The following is a 7,885-nucleotide window of genomic DNA, read 5'->3' as shown; positions in this document are numbered from 1 at the left end:
AATGATCTCTTGCAGGGAATGAACGACACAATCGATTCCCCCCCAGTCAAACGTATAGTGTGTTCAGTGTTTTGATGCTTGTTCTTGTTGCTGGAGTGATTGTGTTTTGTGGTTTGGTTCTTTACTGTTGCTGCAGGAATAAGGAAGGTATATATCCTTTTCAGAAACTAAAATATTGTAATACTGTGTGTGTTTAGTTTGTGTTACATGAGTTTAACTGAGAGAAATCCACTCAGTCCTCAAATGCACACTGACACATTGACAGAGCTGACAAATATCACGTTCTGTGCGTGTAGGTCCAGAAAGCTGTTTTTAACCATGATAAGTCAATTTCTTAAGCGGTCATTTTTTCTTATAACGCGTTGTGTTTCTGCTTTCATGTGTTACAATACTGATCAATCCACAGGTTATTTAGTGCTCTAACACATCCTGAAGTTTGACTTCTCAGAGTTTTTCAGAATAAAAGTATAAGTATACTTTTGTCCCGCTGCTGGTTGTATGTTGAAATTTTTTATTTTTCTTATTTGATTTAATTTAATTTTCATTGTGTTCTAAGTGTTAAAAAATGTTTTATTCTCAACAATTGAAGTTTGTACTGTCGGGTTGCTTTTGAAACATTTGATGAAACTGAAATTTAAAACAAAAATGTAATTTCATAATTTTTTACAAAGATAAATTACAAAATATGTTACATATTAACGAGGTCATAGTCATTTATATTTACTTAAATCTATCTTGTTCTGTTGTGTTACTTTCATCCCAGCTGTCAGGGTCAAAAGTAACAATGCGCTAGTTATGTTTAAAGTGAAATTATACTGAAGTCGTTTTTCATTTGATCAAAAATTCACCTGGTATCCATAGACCAGACTTGTGAGTCATTGACCACAGCAAAAATATCTTTGTCTGAAACATTAGCTTTTAAAATGAATGTTTTTCTGAAAAGTTTTACTTTCACCCCTGCTCTCCCCCAATGTGTAAAGTAAAACTATTTTATATTTCTCAGGTGTTCAGAAGGATGCCAATATAGACTATGATGATGTTGAGGTAAGAGTCATATCATTCATCATTTGTTGTACACTGTCAGAATTTTTTTTTTCAAAAAGTGCTCCCTGTATAGCTGTGACTGGAGTGGATCCCTTTCAAAACTACACATTCACACCAAAAGAGTTCATATCAGTACCTCAGAGGTACAAATTGGTAACCATAGAGTGCAGATTAGTACCGCAAATGTATACATATCTGTACCTAAATGGTAGATATTAAGACCTTTTTAAATGGTACCCCCCAGTGACAGCTTGGGATCATTTCTTCTGACAGTGTAAACATTAGATAATACACGCTGTCATGGTCTCTAAATTTGTACATTTCAAAATTAAAATGTTTAATTGTTGCAGATACAGTCTTTGTTGCTTGTTTCCAGTAGTGTCATTAAATATCTACTAATATTATTAAAAACATTATTTTACTAAACAGCAATGCATCATCACACTTCCGTAATACACTAACATCTGTTTTATTTTATTTGTTGTTAAAGACTCTGACTCACATTCATAAGATGACAGAAGATATCTGGACCACTGTTACATTCAATACAGTAGGACAACGTCACAAACCTTAATGTGTTCATCATGATGTTGATAAACTTTAATAATGTTGATAAACTGTTGATAAAGCTTTTTTGGTTTCACGCCCTCTTTCTGAAACAGCTTACAGTAGAAACACAACTTCAACTTCAGGACCTCAATACTTTCGTAGTAATTTAAAAAAGTATAAATATCAATGGCTTGTCATTTCTCTTTTAAAACTTTGTACAAACTAAATCAATCTATACGCCAGTTCAATGTATGTTTAACATCTGCAGTTTTTAGTGTATGTTTGATATAGAAAGTTTATTACAAGTCACATACTGTAAGGGTTTTTGTGTTTCATTCATTTCTGTTCATTGTTAATCATCTTGTTTAGTCGATTTGTTATCTCATTTTATCATTAATAGTTTCACCTGTGTTTAATTCTAGTTAAGTTCTTACACCTGATCACCTTTTCCCCCCTGGACTAGCCAGGAGGGTTTTTCTCCTAGGGTTTTTTTCATCCCCTTAAGAGTCCGCCACCATTGGTTAAACTTAAAACTTTACTGTATACGTTACATTATTACTACGCTCGCTTTTCTATGCTTTTCCCTACATCTATTAATGTAAGCTGCTTTGAAACACTTTACAATTGTGAAAAATGTTATAAATAAAATTGAATGTAATTGTTATTTTTGATTATTACACGGCTCTCTGGAATGCTTGATTCTGATTGGTCAGTTGAGACATTTGCAGGTTCGTTCTTTTCAAATAATAACCGCTCCAAAATAATAACGCATAGCCGGACTACTTCCACGAGTAAAATCGCTCCGCGCCAATAAAGATCAATAAAGATTACTGTCTGTTTGGCGCCATCTTGTGACAAACACTCGACAACCACGACAAGACACAGAGAGCTTACTGAGACTGAACTTGACAAAATAGAGCATGACAGCTACGAAGCCAACACACAAAAAATACAGAATGGGCATTAAAACTTCTCAAAGACTGGCTAAAGAGAAAAAAATGGAGACAGACAAGTATGAAGCAGAGGATCTTAATAAGGTATTACGATCATTTAATGCATCTGTGCAAAGTTTCGCGGAAGGATAAACATGTTAATTTAAAACAAATATGCCAATAAAGTGTTTCAAATTCATATTCATGTCCAGTTTTTTTTCTTATGTGGCAAGTAGCCGTGTAATAAGCGGGATAATGTAGAGACAGCCGGTAGTTATTGGGAAATAAGCCCCTTCAGTGTGATACAAGACCCTCCGCTTCGCGTCGGGTCCTGATCACACTGTCGGGGCTTATTTCCCAATAACTACCGGCTGCCTCTACATTATCCCTTACTTAATCACTAACCTTTAAATTCTGCTCTCATGTGTTTATCGTCAATGTTATGATGATCCTCATCTTCGTTGTGTGTTTTTGAATAAAGTTCCAGAATATATTAAGAATCCTATTTCCTCGTCATTATATTGTGTAGTAGAAAGAGTTGGTGTACGTGACACATACAATGTTGTTAAAGGAAATGTAGATCTGTTTAATTCCCACCTGTTTTTGCATTAACAAAGTTGTGGTTATTCATTTTTGTCTTTAGATTAAAATTGCTGCTTGCACTTTTGAGTTTTAATAAATCATTTGCTGTAAACTGTGATTATTTGTTTAAAATCTTATATTGTAAAACTGAATTAAATGTGTTTTAGATGCAGCTCCAGATTTCACTTATACAGTAATAATAGCAACTGCTTTTAAACAGACAAGACCTCATATCTCTCATCCTGGACTCTGATAACAAAAGGCTTTTAATGGTAATAACAATATAATAACAGTATATTCAAAGAGTAAATATTCACAGTGTTGTCTCTTCTTCTTCATTTGCTCTGACATGGATATTAACTTCTGGGACAAATCCTGAATGATGGAGATCCATCTTGCATTGAGATGATCACAATTTGTGTATTTCTGCTTGCCTTTTAAGGCCTTTAAAAATTGTGAAATGTTTAATTGCATCATAGTATACCATAAAATGTAAAAAAAGCATACTATGCAACACAGCATTTATATAACCCAGCAAATTAATTTAGGCACCGTTTATTAACACTTAGTGATATTTTCTTAGCAACAGATGCTATATGTGATAGGAAAAGGGAGAAGAGTGAGGTCAACAAAAAGTGGATATGAAACAACGACATCCCCAGGAGCCATACACACTAATGCCTGCACCACTGAAGCTGTTGATGTCTTTTTTAAACTTTACTGCTCCAAACAGATGTAATGGGGTAGAAGGGTAGGACTACAAATTAGGTGGACTACAAATCCCAGGACTCAATAAACTATAAAAGAAAATCAAACTTTGTGTGACTTCCTCTTTGTGGTACCATGTGCTTTAAAAAGCTGTTTTTCAAGGCTGTGTAATGCAGATGAAAAGACCAATTGATTAATGAACAGTATAGCAGCCTAGAACTGAATTGGAAAAATGAGGTTAGTTACGGCTTACTGCTAGTTTGTCAAATTACGGCTTACTAGTTTGTCAAATTCAGTCACTCTACTAGAGGCAATGATGGTAGTGGTGGATTACCTGCAGGTATTTTGATTTCTCCAGCATTGTTACAGTCTTCCCAAAATACAATCTGTGTACCTGTGGTTAATGTTAGCACAGAGACAGCATATTTACCAGCAAAAGCTAAGTTAGGTAGTTTGGTCAATCAATCTGAGCAAGATTTTTTTTTAAAGAAATTTTTGCAGGGTAATGTTACTGAAATGGTTATTCAGTGCCAGACAGCAGCGTCTGTTTCAAACCACAGTGAGCTGGGTAGGATAGAGTTACCAGGCCTTTCAGAGTCTGAAAAGGAAGTGGTTAGGCACCTCATCAGTATGTTTTTGCTAAGGATGATTGTGACTTGGGTTGTACTAAATTAACAGAGCATCAAATCCCTTTGTTGGATGATGTTCCAGTCACCAATTCCCCCTAGTCAGTTGGGAGCAGTGAAAACTCACATTAAGCAGCTTTTGGAGAGTCAGGTCATCAAGGAGAGTTGTAGTCCATATTCATCCACAATTGTGCAGGTAAAGAAAAGGATGGTTCCTTAAGAATGTGTGTAGACTATCGCCAGCTTAATGCATAAACTCAAAAGGACACTTATCCTCTTCCTCGCATTGAGAAGTCATTAGATGCATTGACTGGGGCAAAATTGTTTTTTTGCATTAGATTTAGCAAGTGGCTACAATCAAGTGCCAGTGGCTGAAGCCGATTGCACCAAGACTGCCTTCTGTACTCCTTTTGGACTCTTTGAATTTTTCCGGATGCCTTTTGGCCTTTGGAATGGACCAAGCACTTTTCAATGTCTAATGGAGCGAATTTTTGGTGGAGAGAATTGGTTTTAAGCTTTTTATGCTGTAATTTGTGTTTTTAATGTTTGGTAAATCATTTTGGTAAACGCGTGCGTTATTGTGGAGAGTGTGTTTTGTTATTTGTTTTTCTTGTTCGTTTTATTTATCTTGGACCAACTAATGACTGTTGGGTTTCCTTTACCTCATATATGGTGTACTCTGTTAATGTGGGTGGAAACAACTTGTAGTGGTTTGAGGTGATTTACTTTTGGTGTGGAGTGCAGATTAAACAGGTTTTTGTTTTATTTGTAATTTGAGTGTGCACTTAATTGCAGAGTAATAACAATTGGATGGGATTGAACCCCTTGTGTATTGTAGTGGTTACAAGGTAGTTTTTTCTCTTTTTTGTTTGTTTGATCTTTTGCCATGTTTGATTGTCTGTGATGCGACTTCTGAATGCTGTAAAATAAACCTTTTCATTTTTTGCAAAGAAACACACTGTAGTAATTGCCCTTAATTTTAATGTTCTCCTCATCCCCTTGTGGGATGATGGGGTTACACAGACATTTTAACAAGGGACCCTATTTGCACGATTAATTTATGTCAGTTTTTGCTTGTCTTATTGAAACATAAACAGGACATAAGAGATTGACGCAATCGGTCACAAAGCCAATTGTTAGGCAGAGAAAACACAGAGAGATCCCAGTGCAGATAATCAGAAAATGTTTATTAATGAAAGTCCAAAAAAAAAAAAAAAAATTAATGAAAGTCAATATCCAGGACACGTCTGGGCACAAAGGCCACACCGAGGCAGATGGCGGGTGAGAAGAGATAATCACACTGGAACAGGGAGAGATCCACACACGTCAGGGCACAAGCCACACTTCAGCAGACGGCAGGTGAGAAATGAGAATACACACTGGGACAGATAAATCCACAACACGTCTGAGCACAACGCCACACTCGGCAGACGGCGGGTGAGAAATGATCCTGTGGCGGGCAGAGAGAGCGAGAGCGTTAGTGGTGCTGAGTGCTGGACAGAGAGAAGCTGGACAGCTCCCGAGGCAAAGCACCGCCCTGGTGGGCAGCGGCAAAGCCGCGTGGGAATCCTCTGCACGGAGATGGAGAGAAAGGCAGTCTTTTTTAGTGCAATGGTAAATGCAGAAGACATCAGATGAAATCAGAGACGGTAATCCAAATCTTCACGATCAGCAGAGAGCACAGAGTAAACTGGAAAAAGCAATCAACAGACTAGATAAATACACACGACAGGACTGGACTCTAGACTGGGCTAGAAACTGGCGAGCACATAAAGACGAACTTGCAACGAGACACAAAACACGCAGGGATTAAATAGCAAACCGATTGGGCATCAAAATGAGGGGCAGCTGTGAAGTGACGTACGTGAATGAAATCACACTGATGACACCCATGTGAGAGACGCGCACGTGTGAAGCTGTCAAAAAAGAACACAAAACACGGGGAAACAAAAACACAGCAGCCGGGAAGACCGAAATCATGACACCAATAGTGCTTCAAGCTGATGTAATGATACAAGCTTACATAAAATATTTTCCACTAATCTGTTCCATGTTATGACAGCAAGAGAAGTGGAAACAATCATTAGAAAAAAGAGAATTCATATTTTTATTATTATTTATTACTTTTGTTTATAACAAATATTCTTATTATTACAAATAAAATAATTTGTTGTGGGAAAATGTTTTTGAAAATCATTGATCATACTAATAAAGCTTTACTAATATATTAATACCCCCATTACTGAAGCTGTTGGATAAAAACTGATTTTTGACATAATGGTGCAGTAGGGCTTAAGACTAGTCCCAGACTGAAATGCATGTTTGAGCTGCCTTCATTTAAAACATCTTTGTAACCCTATACAATAAGGTTCGTTAGTTAACATTAGTTAACTACATTAGTTAACACAAACTAATAATGAACTGCACTTATAAAACATTTATTCATCTTTGTTAATATTAATTTCAACAATTACTAATACTTTATTAAAATCTTGTTAACATTAGTTAATGCACTGTGAACTAACATCAAAAAACAATTAAAAGCTTTATTACTATTAACTAAAATTAACAAAGATGAATAAATACTGTAACAAATGTATTGCTCATGGTTTGTTCATGTTAGTTAATACATTAACTAATGTTAACTAATGAACCTTATTGTACTGTAAAGTTTCTTAAAGGAGCATTTCACCCGTAGAAACATTAATCTTTATTGAAAGTGCATCATATTTATAGTCGAAATGTAACATACATTTCAAATTTGGTGCCTATTTGACCGAGAAAAGGGGTGTTTGTAGTCTCACTCCCTCAACAAAGATAAAGCACTTCCTTCTTTCAATGATGCAAAATGATGATTTTTACATCATTGAAAGAAGGAAGTGCAACACTAAAATCTGTATTTCTCCTGTCTCAGTGGCAACTGAGGAAATTATGCACGACCATTCAAAAACATGACTGGGGTTCTAACTATACAAAGCTTAATGCAAATGGGTGAAGTGTCCCTTTAACATATATCAGTGTAATTGTTTTGTCTCAAGATGCACACCAGTAGGTTTTGTAAGGTTTGTTTGTAAAAAAGACTATGCTATTGTTCGATGTAAAGTGTAATCATTTGTTTAAAATCTTATACCGTTAAAGGGCGATTTGCAGGTAAAATTTTTCAACGAATTTGTGCAATTTGCTTGTTGATAATAAACATTTAAACTGTTATCCATTGTATTTTATGTTGTTGGGTATCACAAAACCCGAAAAAGTATGAAAAAGTACAGCGGTTTGCAATGATTCTCCTTTCCCCCACAACGCACTGTATGACGTCACGCTGGGGAGAGATTTTACCAAAGCCGCATTGAGAGCATTGAGAATGACTATAGAAAGACGAGTAAAGTACAGTTCTGATAGCGCAGATTATAGATAGATAGATAGATAGATAGACAGACAGACAGA

General features: G+C 35.9%; 1 long non-coding RNA gene across 1 annotated transcript; it reads left to right on the top strand.

Annotated features, from left to right (window-relative positions):
• Positions 1-9: 9 nt before the first annotated feature.
• LOC141282337 (uncharacterized) lies at positions 10-2,770 on the top strand. The gene is made up of 3 exons (XR_012336939.1): positions 10-147; positions 1,004-1,044; positions 1,535-2,770. It is a non-coding gene; the product is annotated as an uncharacterized lncRNA (long non-coding RNA).
• The last annotated feature ends 5,115 nt before the right edge of the window (positions 2,771-7,885 follow it).

This window comes from Paramisgurnus dabryanus, chromosome 6 (genome assembly GCF_030506205.2).
Source record: "Paramisgurnus dabryanus chromosome 6, PD_genome_1.1, whole genome shotgun sequence".
Classification (NCBI taxonomy): Eukaryota; Metazoa; Chordata; class Actinopteri; order Cypriniformes; family Cobitidae; genus Paramisgurnus; species Paramisgurnus dabryanus.
Note: the sequence above shows the minus strand (reverse complement) of the source record. Positions and strands in the feature narration are given on the sequence as shown.